Raw genomic sequence first — 24,019 nt, forward strand, 5'->3', positions numbered from 1 at the left:
AGGACAGATGGAGTGGATACTGTTCTCCACTGGTTCTGGAGGGGGACTGGTGCCCAGAGTGCATCACTCTCCCCGTGACAGTCCCAGTTCCGTCACTGCCGCACATTGGCTAGCGGTGCTTGAGTTGGCAGTGCTTGCCCTGTTCAGCGGTGCTTGCCATGGCGGTCTGTGCCCTGTTCAGCAGTGCTTGCCCTATTCAGCAGTGCTTGACTTTGCTGTTTATGACCTGTTCAGCGGTGCGTGCCCTGTTCAGCGGTGCTTGCCATGGCGGTCTGTGCCCTGTTCAGCGGTGCTTGCCATGGCGGTCTGTACCCTGTTCAGCGGTGCTTGCCCAGTTCAGCGGTGCTTGACTTTGCTGTTTATGACCTGTTTAGCGGTGCTTGCCATGTTCAGCAATGCTTGCCATGGCGGTCCTTCATTGCCCAGCGGGGCTGTGACTGCCGGGGCCCTCCTGGGCACTGACTCTGGCGGTGCCCTCCTGGCCAGTGACGATGGCCATCCTGGGCACTGACTCTGGCGGTGGCCTCCTGGCCAGTGATGATGGGACTGGCGGTGGCCTCCTGGGCAGCGGGGATGATGGCGGTCTTTTCCGCCGTGCTGCTCTTCCCAGACTTTGGCGATTTCTTCTGCCCCTTCCCCACCTTGGGAGGAGTCACAGCTGAGTGGACACTCCCCCCGGGACCCTTGTGAGCAGCTTTGCCTGCTGGAGTCTTCCCCCTCTCCCGCCGTGCACTGTCAAACTTCTGGTGCTTCACAGGGGGGGACTGGCTGTGCTGTGGCTCCATGTCACACTGGCTGCCCTGGTGCCCGGTGCACTCCACATACCTCTAACAGGCACCACTGGTACCGGCGATTTTTTGGCTGAGGTGCTAGTATGGGACCTATGAATTGGAGGGGGGGGTGATGGGAAAGAGGTCAAGCTTGCTCAGGAAAAGTTTCTTAGGAACACTGGGACGGGTAGCTGGAGGGGGTCTGGGAGTGGAGGAAGAGGAGGTGGTTGTAGGAGGTGTAACATTTGTGGCTTTGGGTGCAGGTGCATGCGCTGGAGACTGTCGTGAGGTGGTGGCTGTTGGGTGGGTGTGTGCCTGCGTTTGTGTACTTTGGGAGGGGGCGTCACAGACACACTGGGAGAGGACAAAGGGGACGTGTAAATGGGAGTGGGGGTGGTGAGTGCAGGTGAGTGGGGTGTGCTGGTGGGTGTGCTGGTGCGGGACCTAGTGGCTGTAGTGGTAGTGCATGCAGGTGAGAGTGTAGACGACACTGGGAGGGAGGAGGGAGATGACGAGGAGGGGGACACAGTGGAGGTAGTGGATGATGTGTGTGATTCTTGCGTGAGTGCCTGTGGGATGTGTGGTGCTTATGTTTGCCTGAGCTTCCCTTGTATGTTGATGTGTGTGCAGGCTGGTCTGATGGTGTGCTTGGGATAGGCTGGGGTACAGGGGATTGGGTCTGGGTGGAGGAAGTTGGAGGGGGGAGGCAGGAGACAGGGACAATGGCTGCCATCAGTGCTGAGGCCAGAGATTGCAGGGTTCGATGAAGGGCAGCCTGACCAGAATGAATGCCCTCCAGGAATGCATTTGTGTGTTGCAATTCCCTTTCTACACCCTGGATGGCATTCAAAATGGTAGACTGCCCAACAGTGAGTGACCTGAGGAGGTCAATGGCCTCCTCACTGAGGGCAGCAGGGGTGACAGGGGCAGGGGCTGAGGTGCCTGGGGCGAAGGTGATGCCCACCCTCCTGGGTGAGAGGGCACGGGGTGAAGTCTGAGGGGCTGCTGGTAGGGGGGTGGCGGCTGTACCTGTAGAAGTGGGGGGCACAGATTTTGCCGCCACCACAAGGGAGCTCCCATTGGAGGACGAGTCCGTGTCGCTGGTTGCTGATCCTGTGACCGCCGTGAAGCTCCCCTCACCCTCCGTCCCACTGGTGTATTCAGAGTCCGTGGTGTGGCCCTCCATGGCCATGTGGGATGCAGCTCCCTCGTGCTCCAGTGCCACTGTACCTCTGCCTGATGATGCTGATGCACACAAGAACAAGGAGAGCACAAAAAGGGGGTTGGGGGACGACAGAAGAAAGACAGGTTGAGTGCATGGCTTACCGCTACCGTTGGCGGATAATACAGACACAGCAGCCCCCTGCACTACGCCGCGCTGTTGGGCTCTACAGATGCAGTTCCTGGTATATGGCCTCCATGGCTATGGTGGACATCAGCACACATAGATGACAAAGGGGCATGTATACCTGTACTTGGCACTCTACAGAGGTGGGGTGGAGTGCCACATGGCCTGCATTATGGAGGGGCCTAGCCTACGGAACTCGCCCTGGCCTAGGAAAACCCACAGCCCTCCTCCCCCACCCAGACACCTTCACTGTGCGCAAAGTCTGCAGAATGATGTTGTACTCACCCCCTTGTGTCTGCTGTGATGCCCTCAAGCGCCCATCCAACTCAGGGTAGGCCACCGCCAGGACCCGGAACATCAGGGGGGTCATGGTGCGACGGGCACCCCTCCCACGTTGGGAGGCCATCCCCAGCTGAGCCTCCGCCGTCTTCTTGCTCCAGCGGTGAATGTCCTCCCATCTTTTACGGCAGTGGGTGCTCCGTCTCTGGTGGACCCCCAGGCTCCGGACGTCCTTGGCGATTGCACGCCAAATATCCTTCTTCTGGTGGGCGCTGACCTACATGACATGTACAGGGGAAGAAGAGAAGTCATTACCAACTGCACCGTCAAAGTGAGTGGCCCACATCCCTACCCTTGCCATGTGGCACATGCATTCACAGTCCTTCATGCACGCAGAACTCTGCCCCCTTCCTTCTTACAACCAGCCCTCTCCACACAGGCATAACCCATACAACTTGCTCCCTGTGTACTCACCTGTTGGTCTGGAGGACCGTAGAGTAGCGTGTACTGGGGAGGACCCCGTCCATAAGCTTCTCCAACTCCTGTGCAGTGAAGGCAGGGGCCCTTTCCCCAGACGCACAAGCCATTGTCTCTTCCAGACCGAGGTCACAGCAGCACTTGCAGTGTAGGTCCTCTCCTGTCGAAGATCAGGTATCGAGGGATTCAACAGAGAGAAAATGGCGGTCACGTCCACGGTGGTGGCGTCCGCGGCGGTGCGTATCATCACTGCCGGCGCACTTCGTCATTGGCTCCTTGGACCCATAGGGTCCAATGTTAACCAATGCAGCATTGCGCCGCGGTCTTCGGCCGCCTACCGCGACGGTGTACAACGCCAGCGCAGTTACCTCACATCCCATTGTCCCAGTTTAGAGGTCAGGCAGCCGCCATTTCAGGGGCCCACATGGCTTCATTTTCAACTGCGTCACACATACCTAGGCCTGGACTCAACACACATACAGACAATCTTTGGATTATGTTTCGTGTTCTGTGTAGACTGTGGGTACATACCTCTGAGTTGTTTGACTCTGTGGTCGCTGTTGTCCTTCCTAGGCACCGTCAGCTGGGACATGTGAGGAGATGGCGGAATCCTCCGGTGTACCGACCGCTGGTGGACCTGTTGACAATGGAGGAGCGACATTTAATCATCACCTACAGGTTTGACCGTGCCACAATCCAGGAACTGTGTACCCAGTTGGAGCCAGACCTTATGTCACCAATCCGCCATCCCACAGGAATCCCCCCTCAAGTGCAGGTGCTATCAGTGCTCCATTTCCTAGCAAGTGGGTCATTTCAGACAACAGTGGCCATGGCATCAGGGATGTCCCAGCCTATGTTTTCCAACGTGTTGTCCAGAGTGTTGTCTGCCCTGCTGAAACACATGAGGAGCTACATCATTTTCCCTCAGGTGGCGGATTTGGGTACAGTTAAAGGTGACTTCTATGCCCTTGGACATATCCCCAACATCATAGGTGCCATTGATGGGACCCATGTAGCTCTGGTCTTCCCCCACAGGAGTGAACAGGTGTACAGGAACCGGAAGAGTTATCATTCGATGAATGTACAGATGGTATGTTTGGCAGACCAGTACATCTCCCAGGTAAATGCTATGTTCCCTGGCTCAGTGCATGACACCTACATCCTGCGGAATAGCAGCATCCCTTATGTGATGGGTCAACTCCAGAGGCACCGGGTGTGGCTATTAGGGGACTCTGGTTACCCCAACCTGTCATGGCTACTGACCCCAGTGAGGAATCCCAGGACCAGGGCAGAGGAACGCTACAATTAGGCCCATGGGCGGACTAGGAGGGTGATCGAACGCACCTTCGGCCTCCTGAAGGCCAGGTTCAGGTGCCTCCATATGACAGGTGGTTCACTATTCTACTCATCAAGGAAGCTGTGCCAGATCATCATCGCCTGCTGTATGCTTCACAATCTGGCTTTGCGATTCCAGCTGCCTTTTCTGCAGGAGGATGGTCCAGATGACGGTGTTGTGGCAGCTGTGGAGCCTGTGGACAGTGATGAGGAGGAAGCAGAGGAAGAAGACATTGACAACAGGGACTCAGTTATCCAGCAATATTTCCAGTGACACACAGGTGAGAACACATTCCTGCCTACTACAAGTACTTTCACACTTCTAACTCTATCCTGTCTGTCAATTTCAACCAGTATATGGTAACTGAGTTGTACATTTCCATTACGGTTTCACAGGTGTGGTTACCAACGTGTGTCATCTGCTTACATTCCTCATGGACTTGTGATGTGTGACATAGGTATGTTGACATTACATTTGAGAACGGATTTTGTCACTGTCATTGCTAATACACATTTTCAAAATCACAGACTGAGTCCAGATTGTTTTGTGCTTCAAGGGTGTTTATTGAAGTGCTAAATATTGGAGGGGGTGGTAAAATGGTGAGGGGTGATGGTGGAGGAATGTCCATGGCAGAGTCCAGTCTATTAGTCTCACAGGTGCACTGCCCATATGGGCATAGGAAGTGGAGCTGGGGCAGTTCCAATATGGACAGGGTTACAAAGTGGGACAGTGGGATGACAATCAGGGTGGTCTCATTTCTTGACGGGGGTCTTGCCATTGTGCTCTGTCCTGTTCCTGGATCTCAGGGACCGCTTGCGGGGTGGTTCTCCGTCTGCAGGGGGTGGGGTGCTGTTGTGGTGGTCCTGTGGCGGTGCCTCCTGTCCACTAGCGCCGGCGGAGGTGGTGGGCAGTTCATCGTTCATGCTAGTGTCAGGGGCCCCTTGGAGTGCCACGGTGTCCCTCCTGGTGTTCAGTATCTCCTTCAGCACCCCTACGATGGTGCCCAGGGCGGAGCTAGTGGTTCTGAGTTCCTCCCTGAAGCCCAAATACTGTTCCTCCTGCAGGCGCTGTGTCTCCTGAAACTTGGCCAGGACCGTAGCCATCGTGTCCTGGGAGTGGTGGTAGGCTCCCATGATGGAGGAGAGGGCCTCGTGGAGAGTGGGTTCCCTTGGCCTGTCCGCCCCCTGTCACACAGCAGCCCTCCCAGTTCCCCTGTGTTCCTGTGCCTCCGTCCCCTGGACCGTGTGCCCACTACCACTGCCCTCAGGTCCCAGATGTTGTTGGGGTGGTGGGTTATCCTGGGTTCCCTGTAGTGGTGGACACACAGCTGATTGACGTGTCCTGGGGACGGAGGTATGTACCCGCTGGGTGGGTGCTGTGCTGGTGTTACCAGAGGGTGGAAAGTCTGTGGTGGGCTGTGCCTGTGCGAGGGGAACCGACTGTCCCGATGCCCACAATGGTCCGGGCTGGTCATCTGGATCCAGTTGGCCAGAGCTGCTGTCATCACTGTGGTCCTCTTCTGTGGGTGGGGTAGAGATGTCTGAACCCTCCTGTCTGGTGACGTTGGGTAGTGGTCCTGCAGGGGTGTAAAAGCATGATTATTGCATGTGTGTGTGTCATGGTGTGCAATGGGTGGGTGAGCATGTACCCCGGTGCTAGCATTCCTGTGTGTGGGCTTGTGTGATGATGATTGGGGGTTGTTCTGGGTATGTGCAGTGGGCATGCTTTAGTGAGGGTTGTCCATGCTTAGTTGTGTCATGCAGGGCTTGGTGTTGGGATGGGTGGTTTGTGTTATTAGTACATTAGTGAGGAGTTGGAGTGATAGGGGAGGGTGTGAGGGTGGGGGTCTGTGATAGCATGCAGGTAGGGTGGGGATATGATAGTTAAGATTTGACTTACCAGAGTCCATTCCTCCACCGACTCCTCTGAGGCCCTCAGGATGCATAATGGCCAAGACCTGCTCCTCCCATGTTGTCAGTTGTGGGGGAGGAGGTGGGGGTTCGCCGTCAGTCCGCTGTACCGCAATGTTGTGCCTGGAGACCACGGAACGCACCTTCCCCCGTAGGTCGTTCCACCTCTTCCTGATGTTCTCCCGATTTCTTGGGTGTTGTCCCACTGCGTTCACCCTGTCGACTATTCTTCGCCATAGCTCCATCTTCCTAGCTATGGAGGTGTACTGCACCTGTGATCCAAATAACTGTGGCTCTACCCGTACGATTTCCTCCACCATGACCCTGAGCTCCTCCTCCGAGAACCTGGGGTGTCTTTGCCATGCCATAGGGTGGTGTAGGTGATGTGTGGGGTGGTGTATGTGGTGATGAGTGTGGTGATGTGTAGTGGTGTGTGGTGTTTTGTGCGTGGATGTTGTGTGGGTGATGGTGTTGTGTGCCTCTGTGTGGTGGGGTTGTCTATGCTGTGCAGTCTCTCTGTCCTTCGTCAAAATTTTTGGTCGTTGGGGTTTGTGGGGTATGTGGGTGTGTTTTTTATATAGTATTGATTGGGTGGGCGTGGTGTTTGTATGTGTATCAGGTATGTGTATTTTGAATTGTCCAATGTGGTGGTGTTTTGGAGATGTGTGTGTATTTTGAGCGTGTCGGTGTGTACGGCCAATGGAATACCACGGTTGAAAGACCGCTGCGTGGATTCATGGGTCGTGATAGCATGGGCGTGTTTCTGTTGACGTGACGGTGGAGGTTTTGTTTTTGCCAGTTTATCACTGACCTTTGGTGTGGCGGACTTGTGTGGGTGTCTGAATTTCGGCGGATTCCGAGATGTGGGTCATAATAGCTGTGGCGGATTTCCGCGGCCGCGGCAGTGTATTGGCGGTCTTCTGCACGGCGGTAAGCGGCTTTTACCGCCAATGTTGTAATGTCCAACTAAGTCCCAACGTAGGAAGTTGACCGGGACCTCCCAGCCAGTATATCCGAAGAGGGCTCCAAGGACGTCAGATCAAGATTCAGGTTTGCCCCGGTCCAAGGAGTTTCACCTCGAAAAAATTACTAAGTCCGAAGGTAAAAATCTCCACTGAGGGCTCCCGCGATGTGTAACCGAGGAAGAGTTCCAGGAGGTTGGATTTGACTGGGGACTTGGTCCTGCTGAAGAAAATCTCCAGAAAAACGACTAAATCCTAAGGCAAACTTTTGACCGAGGCCTCCCACGGGCTATAGTCGAGCTAGGCTCCATCGCGGTCGGCCTTAAACTTTGACTTTGCCCCAGTCGAGGTGCGACCAGATTGGCACTTTTTGTTTCTATGCGCTAAAAAACATTAATTCTTTAAAAATTCATATCTCTGGTTCCCCTTATCCGATTGTATTCATTATGGTGTCATTTTAAAGATAAAAATAAACTCTATTGTTATAAATTGGTGTTCGATTTGTATTGTGTTTTGTGTTTTACTTATTTACTGTTTTGTGATTTATAAATGCTTTACACATGTGTCTCCTAAGTTAAGCCTTGTTGCTCGTTGCCAAGCTACCAAGGGTTGAGCTAGGTTTAATTTACTGAGACCTAACTGGACCTAAGTGGAGGTTAGTGGCCTATTGCTAAGTGTAGGTACTTACCTGCCCTTACCAATAACCCATTTTCCAATACAGACGAACAGTGAGGATGAGGATGACCTTGCTCCAAAGACAGAGTGTGAGATAAAAAATGTGGAATACCCTCTGATTAGTTTCTTTCTAGTTTTTACAGTAAAAGATCTTCCTTCTGATTTCCAAGAAACAGGTAAAGAGAGAGTGTGGGATATGACAGGGAAAGACACTGGCCTGATAAAGGGAGTTGAGCTGGTTAAAGTTCCAGTAAAGCCGAATGTGATTTTCCCCCCAGATTCCCCAGTATCACATGCCACAGGACATCATTGAAAAGGCCGCTCCCATAATTGCAGAATTTGTGAACCAAGAGGTTTTGATGGAGGTGTTGAGCAGCCAATATAATTCACCGATAATGGGTTTGAGGAAACCCTGTGGGAAAGTTCGGATTGTCCAGGATTTGAGAAAAATAAATTACATTGTGATTAAATATTGCACCGTAGTGCCAAATCCAGCCGTAATTCTGTTTCACATCCTGTGCAATGCTGAATGGTTCACCATCATAGATTTGCCAGAAGCATTCTTTTCTGTGCCTCTTCATGAAGATAGTCAATTTCTCTTCAGTTTCAAATTTTTAGATCGAGTTTACTAGTGGTGTAGAATTCTCCAAGGGTTTTCAGAATCATCTTCCATATTCAACCAGATCTTGAAAAAGATTCTGCAATCATTGGAAATGCCTTTCCAATCGACATTGGTACGATACATTGATGATTTGTTAATTGCATCCAAAACGAAGGAAGAGTGCAAATATGACACGATTGCCTTACTGAACCATTTGGGAAAGAATGGTCATAAAGTGTCCCCACTTAAACTGCAATATTGTCAGAAAGAAGTGACGTATTTGGGTCACCAGATTGAGAAGGGAAGTAGGAAAATATCCAGAGAAAGGGTCTCAGCCATATTGCAGATGAATCCCTCAGCCACATAGAGAGATGTCAGGATGTTTTTAGGGATGGTAGGCTAACGTCGCCAATGGATTCCAAATTTTTTCAGTCATTTCAAAGCCATTGCAGAAGCTGACTCACAAAGAAGTCACTGATCCCCTAGTGTTAGATCAGGCTGTATGAAAGCATTTTCTGAACTGAGAGGAAGTTTGTGTAAAGCTCCGGCTTTGGGAATGCCTGACTATACTAAGCCCTTCATGTTGTTTTGTCATGAGCGTGATGTATGGTCTATGTCTGTCTTGATTCAAGACCATGGAGATGTAAATCACCCAGTAGCATATTTTTCAGCTACTTTGGACCCAGTTGCAGCAGCTCTACCAGGCTGTTTGTGTTTAGTCTCTACGGTTGGACAGAGCCTTGCAGAGTGTGAAGGAAGTGTGATGGGACATCCCCTGACTATTATGGTCCCTCACTCCATTGACGTTTTACTTGCAAGAACAAAAACACAATTCCTGACAGGTGCCAGATTGACTCGCTAGGAGACGAGCATCTTGGGGTCACCTAATGTATCATTGAAAAGATGTACAGTGCTTAACCCAACAACCTTACCATCCCAAATGAAAATGTTGACATTGAAAAATTGGAGGACGTTGAGCATGATTGTCTTGAGGTAGCTGATCTTTGCACAAAACTGAGACCTGAAATTAGAGACACCAGATTGGAAGAAAATGACCAAATTATCCTTGTTGATGGTTCCTGTTTAAGGGACTATACAGGAATATTGAGAGCAGGATATGCTGTGTCCACGATTTCTGGTATACTTGAAGTGTCCTGGCTTCGAGGAGTATACTCCTCACAAGTAGCGGAACTGGTAGCCCTTACTAGAGCATGCCATGTTTTTGCACAGGTTAAAGTTACCATATGTATGGATAGCCAGTATGGATTTGGAATAGTCCATGACAGTTGTGGTCACAGAGAGGGTTTCTGACCTCTTCTGGTTCTACAGTAAGAAATGGTGAGAGAATCCAAGAGTTGTTGCAAGCTATCCAAATGCCTGAGAAGATTGCCATGTTGAAATGCAGTGCACATCTGAAATCGCAAGATTTTGTGTCAATGGGAAATGGATATGCAGATCAAGTAGCACGATTTTGCGCATTGAACTGTATATCGTTCAAGGGTAAGTGGAAATATTTACCTGAAGAAGATGAGACATGTCCAAGCTATACATTACATGTTATAGATAGGTTGAAAGAGCTGAGAACATTGCAAAATAATGTTGACAGGGAGGAAAAATGGTAATAGGTCAAAATGAAATGTGTACAGCAACAGGATGAACTGTGGGTTTTGGAAGAGGGCCAATTGGTTTTACGGAACAGTTTATTGACTCAAATGTCTAGATATTATCATGGCCAAGAACATGTTGGGAGAGATGCCATGATTTGACTGTTCAAACAGAATTGGTTCAATCCAAAATTTAGACAGGTTGCTGAAGTAGTTTGCCATTGTTGCGTCATTTGTCAAGTAATGAACGCAGGTAAAGGGACAATGGTCAATTTGAGCCACATTGGAAGAGCGGGAGGTCCACTCAGCAGAATGCAGATGGATTTTATTGAGATGCCTGTGTGTGGAGGATTGAGATACTTGTTGGTGATTGTCTGCATTTTTAATCACTGGATTGAGGCTTACCCTACAAGAAGAAATGACAGTCTTACAGTAGAGGAAATTACTGCTTAGGGAACTGATACCACATTTTGGGTTTCCAATCACTTTAGAATCAGATAGAGGAAGTAACTTCAACAAGGAAGTAATTAAATTATTATGTGCAGCCTTAAACATTGAGCAGAAGTTACATTGTAATTACCGCCCTGAAGCATCAGGACTTGTGGAACAGATGTATTGTACCTTTAAATCAAGAATGGCGAAAATGTGCACGTCCATAAATCTGAAATGGCCAGACGCACTACCATTAGTTCTGATGACAATGAGAAACGCACCCGACAGAAAGACAGAATTGTCACTGCATGAGAACCTCATGGGCAGAGCGATGAGTTTGCCAGCGGTTCCTGAAAATGCTCTTGTGAACATGACAGATGATATGGTGTTGGACTACTGCAACGGTTTGGCTGATGTGGTTCGCTCTTTCTCTCATCAGGTGGAAGCTACCACACTGCAACCGTGCCAAGATCAAGGACACAACCTGAGAGCTGGTGACTGGGTTGTAATCAGAAAACACGTGAAGAAGATATGTTTGGAGCCTCGGTGGAAAGGCCCTTTCCAGGTAGTTTTGATCACTACCACAGCTGTAAAGTGCACTGAAGTTCCGAATTGGATCCACGCAAACCATACAAGGAAAGTGGCATGCCCTTTGGACAACAAAAAAGAGTTGTTGAGAGTACCAACAACGACCAGGCCAACCTCAGAGCCGGAAAGAGGAGAAAGAGGAACTGAGACCAGATCTGAGCAAATTGAGAATGGTTCAGCTACTCCTGTGAGAGACGAAGGAGAAGACCTACCAGAGAGTGACAGTGAACAAATCTCAATTGAGACCGAAATAGAGTCTAGTCAGAGGAGGGCTCTCCCAGAAGTAGACGATCTTGAGAGACAAACAGAGCAAACGACAGGCCCGCGGGGGAAGGAGTTGAGGCGGATCAAAGCCAGTGTGGTCTGACTCCTCCTGAACCAGTTGCAGGTCTGTCAAGAGAAAGTCCTGTAGAGCAAGAAGAATTTACAAGTTCATCACTGAAAAGAGCATTGATGAAGGGTCCACTGAAAAGAGATAAGTGGCCGGAGTCACAAGCAAAGAGAAAGGAAGCAGTTGGTGTGACAACAATTGAGGAGGAAGTAGATACGATAAGGACAGAAGATCTAAGTGAATGAGAATTGAATGGAAAGTTGAAAAGAAATAGAATAGCAAGTCAAAGGTACGCAGGTCCTGAGTGGACGTATGCAACAACAAGTGAATGGCAAAGAGAAGTTTTGTCTTTTTGTTTTGATTGAGACATTCCAGGTCAACATTTTGGCAATTGAAGGAAATCAAGGAACTGAAGGGTTGAAACTACAAATTGAGAAACCTACTAAGAAAAAAAGACTGTTGAAAGTAACAGGAAAAGGCTTTGATAACCTGATTTGACAAAATATATTGATTGAACAAGCTGCTAAGCCGATTTTGACTGCTTTTGACTAAAGGGTCCTGGAAGTAAGACTGATAGCTGTAAGTAACTGATGAAAGAAGATTGAAGATTTTGTTTTAGATTTTTGCTGCATAGCTATTATTTTTCTCTTCTACTTTATGATTCTTTATAGATCCTGAGTAACATTAGCCAGCAGGGTGGGAAGACTTGGTGCAGTAAATATTTGGGGATTGGTTTGGCGATTGTGTGCGTGACATTGTGCCTGGTACTCATTGTGGGAATGACTGTTCTTGACCGTACATCAGCCTTAGAGACAACAATCGCACTCACAGAAATAGAGCAATTCAGGTCAGATGAGAAGTATCTGCACGTAGACTATTCACAACGCGAACCTTCTTCTAATGTTTTCTATCACTTATTGAGAGAGTATGTTTAGACCAAGGATGCGAGAAATTGTTATCTATGCACGCAGATTCCTTCATCAGTTGAAGAAGGAGTTACCTATCATAGTTTGCCCTTCACTTATGGGATAAGTTGTAGTCTGTTACTAACAAGATTCTATAACCAGGGGTACATCCAGTATTTCTATTCTAACAACAACGTTGTGTTTTCGCTTGTCCCCATAATTAAGCACTTGAGTAGAGTAGCTAAGCAGAACAATATAGGATTAGTGAGAGGATTCTTTGAGCCTACATTAACTTTTGGCACAGCATATGCTCACAAAAATAACTTGACATGCTTGCTTACACCATTAGAAAAGAGCTTCTTAGATCAGACAGATGACAGGACAAAGGCATTAAAGGAGAAGTTAGAAAAGGGTTTAGAGAAAAGGACTTTTAGAAATTATTATGCATTTAGCTAAATAAAAACGCAAGGGAAGTTAGCCTTAGATGCACAACACATAGGAAAGCTTTGTATATATAAGCCTAAATCTAGTACTGATACGTAGTTTGTGGGAACGAGTGAGAGTAGACGTGTTTTTGTTTCAGAGTAAATGGACATTTATGTTGAATGGACAGGATCCAGCGATTCCTGGAATTTTCTACATCTGTTGACCAAATGTTTATAACCGTCTTCCTAGAGGATGATATGGCACATGATACTTGGGGATAGTTTTTGTAGGAGGCTGGCATGGCTTGTAGTGGATGCCAATGGTACTTACAGCTTATGCCAGGTCCAGTTATCCCTTATTGTAGAGTGTACTAGTGTTCTAGCAGCTTAGGCTGATAGAGGTAGCTATAGCAGAGCAGCCAAGGCTGAACTAGGAGACATGCAAAGCCCATGCAATACCACTTGTGTCATATAGGTATATCATAAGAAAAACAATACTCATAGGGGGTCATTCCAACCCTGGCGGTCATCGACCGCCAGAGTGGAGGACCACGGAAGCACCGCCAACAGGCTGGCGGTGCTTCCCTGCCCATTCTGACCGCGGCGGTAAAGCCGCGGTCAGAAAAGGGGATCCGGCGGTTTCCCGCCGGATTTCCCCTGTCTCGGCTGAATCTCCATGGCGGCGCTGCAAGCAGCGCCGCCATGGAGATTCCGATCCCCTTCCCGCCACCCTGTTTCTGGCGGTTTTTACCGCCAGGAACAGGATGCGGGAACGGGTGTCGTGGGGCCCCTGGGGGCCCCTGCACTGCCCATGCCACTGGCATGGGCAGTGCAGGGGCCCCCTAACAGGGCCCCAGCATGATTTTCACTGTCTGCATAGCAGACAGTGAAAATCGCGACGGGTGCAACTGCACCCATAGCATCCCTGCAACACCGCCGGCTCCATTCGGAGCCGGCTTCTATGTTGCAGGGCCTTACCTGCTGGGCCAGCGGGCGGTCCTTTGGCGGGCGCCCGCCGGCCCAGCGGGAAAGCCAGAATGGCCTCCGCGGTCTTTTGACCGCGGAGCGGCCAAATGGCGGTGACCGCAGGGCGCCGCAGTCAGAATGACCGCCATAGTTACTAAAAATAAAGGTACTTTATTTTAGCGACAATTTGCCAAAAATATCTCAGAGGATATACTCCCTTAGGAGGTAAGTAACATACACAGAATATACACAACTAACCAAATCAGGTAAGTAAAACAGTCAGAAAGTAGTGCAAACACTGTAAAACACAATAGGATGTAATAGGCCTAGGGGCAACACAAACCATATACTAAGAAAGAGGAATGCAAACCACAAATGCACCCCTAGGCAAGTGTAGTGTGTAGAGGGTCGCTGGGAGTGTGAGAAAACACTAAGGGTGTAAAGGAGACCCCTCCCCAGGACCCTGGAAAGTTGGAGTAATGTACTACTATTTCCCCCAAAACACACCAAAGTCGTGATACAGGATTTTGCAAGGACCACAACAGACTGCAAAGCACTGAAGATGGATCCTGGACCTGAAGACCTGCAAAGGAAGGGGACAAAGTCCAAGAGTCACTAAAGTGTCCAGGGGGGCAGGAGCCCACTAAACCCCCGGATGAAGGTGCAAAATGGCTGCCTCCAGTTGGAAGAAGCTGCAGGTTTTGCAACAACGAAAGGAGGTAGGAGGTTCTGCTTTGTGCAGAAGATGTACCATGGTGTGCTGGAGGATGCAGAGTAGTTTCCTTGGCAAAATATTGCAAACAAGCCTTGCTACCTGCAAGAGTCGTGGTAGAAGAAAAAGGGTGCTGCCCTGGCCCAGGAAGGACCAGGATGCTGCCACTCAGGTGATGGGACAGAGGGGTCCCTCAGCAACGTAGAGAGCCAATGGACAGGAGGGAAGCACTGGCAGAAGTCTTTGAACATGGGTTCAAGAAGACTGACACTGCAGTCATCTTAACATTACAAAGAGAGGTCCCACAACACAGGAGCTCAACTCAGGGAGCTGAGCATTGTAGGACAGAGTGCTGGGGACCTAGGCTCAGCTGTGCATGCAGGATTTCTTGGAAATGTGCACATAAGCCCTTGTAGCTGCAGATGACACGGTGCACAGGATTACTGTCTGAGGAGGGGAGGCAAGGACTTACCTCCTCCAAATTCGGACAGTTGGATCACTGGACAGTCTGGGTCACTTGGGTCCACCACCTGTTTTCCAGGGGCCAAGCTCGTCAGGATGAGAGGGGACCCAGAGTACTGGTGAAGCTGAAGTTTGGTGCCTGCTGGAGCAGGGGGAAGATTCCGTCGACCCACTGGAGATTTCTTCGTGACTTCCAGTGCATGGTGAAGGCAGGCAGCCCCCAGAACATGCACCACTAGGAAACTGGAGAGAAAGCTGGCAGGATTACAATGTCACTGGTAGCCGTCTGGCTACTTTGTTGCAGTTTTGCAGGTGTCCTGGAGTAGTCAGCGGTCAATCCTTGGCAGAAGTCGAAGAGAGCAGTGCAGAGGAACCCTGATGAATTCTTGCAAGTCGTAATCTGAGGAAAAGCCCACTGGAGAGACCCTAAATTGCCCTCAGAGGAGGATTGGTCACCTAGTCAGGTATGCACCTATCAGGAGGGGTCTCTGATGTCACCTGCTGGCACTGGCCACTCAGAGGCCTCCAGAGTGCCCCCACACCTCTGAAAACAAGATGGCAGAGGTCAGCGACACAGTGGAGGAGCTCTGGGCACCACCCCTGGGGTGGTGATGGACAGGGGAGTGGTCACTCCCCTTTCCTTTGTCCAGTTTTGCGCCAGAGCTGGGGGTTCCCTAAACCGGTGTAGACTGGCTTATGCAAGGAGGGCACTATCTGTGCCCTTCAAACCCTTTCCAAAGGCTAGGAGAGGCTACCCCTCCCCAGCCTTTAACACCTTTTTCCAAAGGGAGATGGTGTAACACCCTATTCCCAAAAGGAAATGCTTTCTTCTGCCTTCCTGGGACTCGGCTGCCCAGACCCCAGGAGGGCACAACCCTTTCTGTGAGGTGGCAGCAACTGTAGCTGCAGAGAAAACCACAAAGAGCTTGTTTGGCACTACTGGGGGTCCATAGTGAAGCCACTAGGATGCATGGAATTGGCTTCCCAATACCAAATTTGGAAGGGAGGACAATTCCATGATCTTAGACATGGTACATGGCCATATTCAGAGTTACCATAGTGAAGCTACATATAGGTGTTGACCTATATGTAGTGCACGCGTGTAATGGTGTCCCCGCACTCACAAAGTCCGGGGAAATTACCCTGAACTATGTGGGGGCACTTTTGCTATTGCAAGGGTGCCCTCATACTTAGTAACTTTGCACCTAACCTTCAGCAAGTGAATGTTAGCCATATAGGTGACTTATAAGTTACTTAAGTGCAGTGAAAATGGCTGTGAAATAACATGTGCGTTATTTCACGCAGGCTGCAAAGGCAGTCCTGTGTAAGGGTTTGTCTGAGCTCCCTATGGGTGGCAAAAGAAATGCTGCAGTCCATGTATATCTCCTGCAACCCCAATGCCCTGGGTACCTAGGTACCATATACTAGGGGCTTATAAGGGAGGTCCAGAATGCCAATTGAAATTGGTAAATGTAGTCACTAGCCTATAGTGACAAATTTAAAGGCAGCGAGAGCATGAGTACTGAGGTTCTGATTAGCAGAGCCTCAGTGACACAGTTAGGCACTACACAGCCATACACATTTAGGCCACAAACTATGAGCACTTGGGGCCTGGCTAGCAGGATTCTAGTGAGACAGGCAAAAACATACTGACATACATGTAAAATCGGGGGTAACATGCCAAGAACGATTGTACTTTCCCAAAGATATTCCAGCCTGATGATTTGAAAAGATTACCGAAAATGACTAAATTACATCATCTTCCACAAAAGAGAGAGTCTACTTGTGGTATAGTGGGAGATAAGTTTTGAGCAATGATTCCTTGAGTAGGAGTTGGTCTGAATTCTATAAAGATTTGAAAGTTGTATACTATTGAGGATAACATGCTGACAAATTTTTCAGAAGCCATGATCCTAATGGATACAGAATGGCTGAGGTAAGATCTACGACTCTTCAGAACCGCCTTGCGTTAGACATTCTATTATCAAAGGATGGCAGAGTTTGCAAAATTCTGAATACGAAGTGTTGCTGCTCATGTATTCCTCAAAATAGCAAAGAAATTAGAAGTTTACTTACTAATATGACTAATGAAAGTGCAGATTTGAAAGAGCTAAAAGAACCAGGTGTTTTGGAGAAAGTTGGCAAAGGTTTTAGTTTAGTGGGAAATTGACTCAGCAACACTGGGAAAGGGATAATAATGAAAATAATACAGGGTATATTGATTGTTGTGATTTGCATAGTTGGAGTATGGGGAATATGTAAATTGTATCACATGATTAAATCAAGGAAACTGAAAAATTATCAGCGGAGGGAGGAAATGAAAATGGAAAATTTGTTTAGGGAAAATTCAAGAAGGGAGCGAAAATTCATGAGGGGCAGAGATGCCAAATTTAAGCTGAAGCAGAAAATTTGTGTTGGAAGATCTAAGTGTAATGACACATTTAACGCTGAATTTTACTTATGAATAAGTCATGTATACTGAATGTTAAAATCTGCATAGAAAATTAGTTGAAGTAGAGAATTGAAAATGTGCCTACTTGAGTGATCAGCAATATTTACGAAGTGTACTTATTAGTAGCTTATGAATGTGAAATGTTGAACTTGTATATGGATTAATGTAGTAATATGTCATGTTAATGGTTATGTATTATGTACTTGCTTTATTAATAATAGGCCTTAATTTAGTGAGGTCTTGGGCCTAGTTGCACAGCCTCATGTCAAGCTGCATTGCTTAGACGAATTATAAAATGGCTCTTTAGAGAATTAAATTGTGATTTTCCACTGCGTTGACCAAGTGATAGGAGTTGAAATTCTAACCCATGAGAACTACTTGCTGGAATATGTTATACTAGTTATCAATACATTGTATAACCTAGTGTGTATAGAGGCAAGGTTCCCAGGAGCAGACAATGGATGCACTGAATGGAGTATAAGCTGATACAAATTTGCTATCTGACAAGTCTAATGACAGGAACAGGATAAGAGGAGCTAATCATTGACATGTGAACAGTGCACTAGTAAATTCTTAGATTTAGGGTTTTACTTTCATTGGACTAAACGTAAATGTACGATTCTTGGACCAATAGTAACGTGGGAAGTATTTTCAGGGAATTTAACTTAGCCAGACTGCACCGAGAGGAGATAGGCCATTCTCCCTTTTCTTTTGAATGTTCAGATATTAATTTTTACGAATTGCATGAAGAGACTTTGCTTTCCTGAAGTTTAATGCTGAATTCCGATGCCTTGCTGACCGAACCGATGTCCAGTTGACAAAGACTGTCACAGCTTGCTGAACCATATTGAGGCAAGGTATAAGACGATGTTACTGAATGTTATGTCTATTTGCTTTTGTCCTTAGATGCCAACTGCTAATCTTGATAGAGCCATAGTTAGATGTTTTTCCAAATTTGTGTCGACTAAGTTGTTTTGCGTGAAGCCCAAACACGCCATTCTAATCAGAAGGTTAGTTAGAATATTCACCGTTGGTGCTTGCTAAGTAATAGCTGTTGATGTCTTTTCTTTGCTGAATCTAAATGTATGCCATTTCTTTTGAGCAGTTATTCTTGCTATTGATTTTAGACAGTGCCAGTTGTTGTTGGCGCATTTGTCAAGTTACACTTCTTAGAAAGGATCATGGCTAGCCGCAGAGTGGCCGCTCAGCAGGTTGTTGGCATGCTTTTTGAGTCGTCTTCTGACCATGATTATGAGACTGACTGTTCATCTGAGGCAGAGGAGGAAATTGAGAGATTCTGGCAGTGAGTTTTCTGTCAGAATGGAATCTTCTGACGAAGAAACCACTCTTAGTGCAGATGAAGGGCCCGTTTTAGAGGAGGACACTGATATGCCAACAGTGCAGCAGCCTGGGGCTGAAAGGTTTCCCAATGGAAGACCTGACAACTGGGTTGCCCTAAACATGGAGCAGCCACAGTTGCCTGCCTTTACTGGTCAGTGTGTAGAATAAATACAGACTATTTTTTGCCTGTCAATTTCTTTGAGTTGTTTATGGACGATGTATTTTTGGAAGAGATTGTTGAGCAGACTAGTTTGTATGCAGAGCAGTATTTTAGGGACAAAGCTGCCAGACTTAGGCCTCAGTCTAAAGCTACCCATTGGATTCCCACAAATCTGGAAGAGATGAAAATGATCTTGGGTTTGACTTTTTTGATGGGGTTGATACGGAAGATGTTGTTTGCTTCTTCTTGGTCCACTAGTCCCTTAATGGCAATGGGTATATTTCCTGCAACCATGACTCGTAATCGGTATTTGCTTCTTCTTCAGATGCTGTATTTTGTTGACAATGCTTTAGCCTTGCCATGAGATCACCCTGATTGTGACCATCTTTTTAAGATTAGGCCTGTCCTTGATCATTTTGTAGATCGGTTTTCAGAGGTGTATGCTCCAGGCAAAGAAATAAGTGTGGACGAGTCTTAGGTCCTGTTCAAGGTGCTTTTGGTTTTTAAGCAGTACATTCCTAGCAAGAGGGTACAGTATGGAATTAAGATGTATATGGTGTCTTAAAGTAGTACAGGATATGTGTATAATTTCCGGGTCTATACTGGTAGGGATCCCAGTACTGGCCCCCCTGGTTGTTCACCTACTTTTGGAGTTGGTGAGAAAATTGTGTAAGAAACTTGCTAGACGACTGTTTAACAAAGGTCACCATTTGTTCATAGATAGCTTCTACACTGGAGTGCAGTTGTTCAAGAAATTGTTCAGAGTGGACACTGTTGCTTGTGGCACAATCCATTCTAACCGGAAAGGTTATCCAAGGGAGTTTGCCTGTAAAAAACTTGAGAGAGGACACTGCAGTGCCTTGCATACTAATGAGCTACTAGCTCTGACTTTTTCAGACATGAGGGATCTGTACATGCTAACTAACATCCATGATGAGAGTACATCACCTGTGGCTGTTTGGGGTCAGGTTGCGAAAGTGCGCAAACCTACGTGCATTTTGGATTACAATAGGCATATGGGAGGTGTTGCTAGAGTAGATCAGAGGTTAGAACCTTACACTGCTCTTCGTAAGTCTTACGTGTGGTATAAAAAGTTGGCCATCCATTTGTTTCATTTGGCAACTTTTAATGCTTTTATTGTGTTCAAGGATTGTTCCCCTGAGTCAAGGATGAAATTTGTTAAATTTCAGGAGTCAGTGATAGAGAGCCTTTTTGTGGTGGAACAGGCAAGAGTTCCTAGAGTAGCAGTGGTGGAGGATGTGGCTAGATTGAAAGATCATCACTTTCCTGATCACGTTCCTCCCACTCCCAAAAAAGACTTGCCCACTAAGAAATGTAGAGTCTGTGCTCAAAGAGGTATCCGGAGAGACAGTCGGATGTACTGTCCTTCAAAGCCTGGGCTGTGTGTGGCTGGCTGTTTCAGGAGTTACCACACCAAGAAGAATTACTGGAAACTACCATGAGCGTAAACTGCCTGTTTTATATTTTCATATGTTCAGTTTCACGGTTAGCAATACTGTCATGTATTTAGTTAGAACCTTTGTGTTTGTAGTTTTGTACTTATTTCTCATTAGTTAGTAATTTCTTTGTTGTTTAAAAAAAAAAGTGATGGTGTGCATGGAGTGACGCTTGGCTGGCGGTGTGCACGGAGTGGCGCTTGGCTGGCGGTATGCATGGAGTGGCGCTTGGCTGGTGGTGTGCGTGGAGTGGCGCTTGGCTGGTGGTGTGCGTGGATTGGCGCTTGTGTGTGAATGGACTGAAAAGTGGTTGGTGCTTTGACACAGCTTTACAGCTCACGAGCTGTGAGTCATTGGTTCAGTTTTTTGGCCTTCCAGTTATTAACAGTGCATTTCATTTTTGTGAAATCTCTTGTTAATATTATTTGATCTACTGAACCATCACTCACCCTCGTGCAAAATCCAACCAGTATGAGTGGTAAAAATCACAAAACCTGCTCCGCTGTAATCAGGTGTCTCAGCACACCCGTGACATGCTAGGTGTCTCGGGTGGGACCCCAACGATGAAGAATGCTACCAACTTGAATGGTGAGTGAAGGGTCTTTTTAACATAACCTAAGTGTGTTTCTTTTCACAATTGTAGTATTTGGAACATCACAGAAGAATGTGGATACATCAAAATGATCTATTACAAAACTACCTCTTTTTCCGGGGGGGGGGGGAGGCACCTGCTTTTTTGATCCCCGGGGCGGCGGTCATCTAGGGAAACCCGCCAAACCCAGGCATTTTTGAAAACTAGACACCCGGAGGAGTCCAGGAAGGTGTGGCTTGTGTGGATCCCCCAACATTCTCTTACCCAGACTCCTCTGCAAACCTCAAAATTTGCTTAAAAAAGCCAATTTTCCTCACTCACTTTTCTTTGTAGGATCACCGCACCAGCACAAATTTCCTACCACCCCGCGTTCCCCTCAGTCTCCCAAGTAAAATGATAACTTACTTGTGTGGGTCCCCAAAGCAGAGTCAGCCTAAAAATGTATAAAAGAAAAAATTGTGCTTATCAACTTGCTGTGCTATCCCCACAATCTCTACACGTTTTTGTCAGTTTCCTGTTGTAAGCACCTGGGCCACCCACATAAGTGAGGTATTATTATTATCTGCAGATCGAGGGGAACATTGGGTGGTAGGAAATTAGTACAGGCACAGTGTTCCTACAAAGAAAAGTGTGGAAGATGTGATTTTTTTTAGCTATATTTGAGGTTTGCAGAGGTGTTGGGGAATCCACGCAAGCCACACCTCCCTGGACTCCACCAGGTGTCTAGTTTTCAAAAAAGTCTAGGTTTGGTGAGTTTCCCTAGATGACTACCACACGAGGATCATAAAGGCCCCCCGCAAAAACAGCTAGTTTTGTAATAGATCATTTTGTTGTGTCCATGTTGCGTTTTGGGGCATTTCCTGTTGCAGGCACTAGGCCTACCAACACAAGTGAGGTATCATTTTTATCGGAAGATTTGGAGGAATGCTGGGTGGAAGAAAAGTTATGGCTCCTTTCAGATTCCGGACCTTTCTATCACTGAAATGTGAGGAAAAAGTGTTTTTTTGCCAAATTTTGAGGTTTGCAAGGGATTCTGGGTAATAGAACCTGGTGAGAGCCCCACAAGTTACCCCATTCTGAATTCCCCTAGGTGTCTAGTTTTTAGAAATGTCCAGGTTTGCTAGGTTTTCCTAGGTGCTGGCTGATCTAGAGGCGAAAATCCACAGCTAGGAACTTTGTAAAAAAAACAGTCAGTTTTCTTTAGGAAAATGTGATGTGCCTCCGTTGTGTTTTGGGGCATTTTCTGTTGCGAGCAGTAGGCCTAACCAGACAAGTGAGGTACCATTTTTATTGGAAGACTTGGGGAAATGCTGGGTAGAAGGAAATTTGTGGATCCCCTCAGATTCCACAACTTTCCATCACCGAAATGTGAGGAAAAAGTGTTTTTTTCCAAATCTTGAGATTTGCAAAGGATTCTGGGTAACAGGACCTGGTGAGAGCCCAACAAGTCACCCCATCCTGGATTCCCCTAGGTGTCTACTTTTCAAAAATGCACAGGTTTGGTAGGTTTGCCTAGGTGCCTGCTGTGCTAGAGGCTAAAATCCACAGCTAGGTACCTTCCAAAAAACACGTCAGATTTCAATGTAAAAATGTTATGTGTTCTTGTTGCGTTTCCTGACGCGGGCATTAGACCTACTTATGCAAGTGAGGTACCATTTTTATCGGGAGACTTGAGGGAACACAGAATAGCAGAACAAGTGATATTGCCCCTTGTCTTTCTCTACATTTTTTCCTTCCAATTGTAAGACAGTGTCTAAAAAAAGACGTCTATTAGAGAAATGACCTGTAATTCACATGCTAGTATGGGCACCCAGAATTCAGAGATGTGCAAATAACCACTGCTTATCAACACCTTATATTGTGCCCATTTTGGAAATGCAAAGGTTTCCTTGATACCTATTTTTCACACTTTATATTTCACCAAATGAATTGCTGTATACCCGGTATTCAATGAAAACCCATTGCAAGATGCAGCTCCTTTATTGGCTCTGGGTACCTAGGGTTCTTGATGAACCTACAAGACCTATATATCCCCAGAACCAGAAGAGTCCAGCAGATGTAACGGTATATTACTTTTGAAAATCTGACATCGCAGGAAAAAGTTACAGAGTAAAACGTGGAGAAAATGGCTTTTTTCACCTCAATTTCACTATATTTTTTGTCATTTCAGCTGTTGTTTGCTGTAGGAAAACCTTGTAGGATCTACACAAGTAACCCCTTGCTGAATTTAGAATTTTGTCTACTTTTCAGAAATGTTTAGCTTTTTAGGATCCAGCATTGGGTTCACACCCATTTCTGTCACTAACTGGAAGGAGGCTAAAAGCACAAAAAATAGTGAAACTGGGGTATGTCCCAGTAAAATGCCAAAGTTGTGTTGAAAAATGTAATTTACTGATTCGAGTCCACCTGTTCCTGAACGCTGGGAAGATGGTGGTTGTAGCACCACAAATCATTTGTTTATACCATTTTCAGGGGAGAAAACACAAGCTTTCTTCTGCAGCCCTTTTTTCCAATTTGTTTGAAACAAATGAAATTTTTGCTGTATTTTGGCTAATTTCTTGGTCTCCCTCAGGGGAACCCACAAGCTCTGGGTACCTCTAGAATCCCCAGGATGTTTTTCTAAAAAAAGGACGTAAATTTGGCGTGGGTAGCTTATGTGGACAAAAAGTTATAAGGTCATAAGCGCGAACTGCCCCAAATAGACAAAAAAAGGCCTGGCACCAGAGGGAGAAAAGGCCTGGCAGCGAAGGGGTTAAAAAGCAATCACAGACATGGTGGTCTGCTGTCCCAGCAGGCCACCATCCCTGTGAGTGTGGCCATTCCCAATGGGGTTCCAAACTGCAACCTACCTCATGAATATTGATGACATAGGTCATTTGCGACCCCATTGGGAATCGCAAACAGGGTACTTCACACCGTTGTACATTTTGTTTTGCTGCTCGCAATTTAGGTTCCCAAACAGATCGCAAATTGCGAGTAGCAAAACAAAAGGTTGTACATCTGGCCCCACATGAAAACCAGGAAATAGTTAATCACTTTTTTCTTGTTGCCCTTTTTATGAGAGTTTAAGAAAGGATTAGCAGATGCCCATTCCATTGAGTAAGATGCTCTGGAGCGTGGTGATTGCAGTAGTAATGCACCATTGATGCCGTCAGCGGGTGACGTTGTATTTACAGGACATTAAAGCCATTGTTGCACCAGTTTAAAGAGAAGTGCTTTGAACAAGAAATGCAT

Source organism: Pleurodeles waltl, chromosome 4_2, assembly GCF_031143425.1.
Source record: "Pleurodeles waltl isolate 20211129_DDA chromosome 4_2, aPleWal1.hap1.20221129, whole genome shotgun sequence".
NCBI lineage: Eukaryota > Metazoa > Chordata > Amphibia > Caudata > Salamandridae > Pleurodeles > Pleurodeles waltl.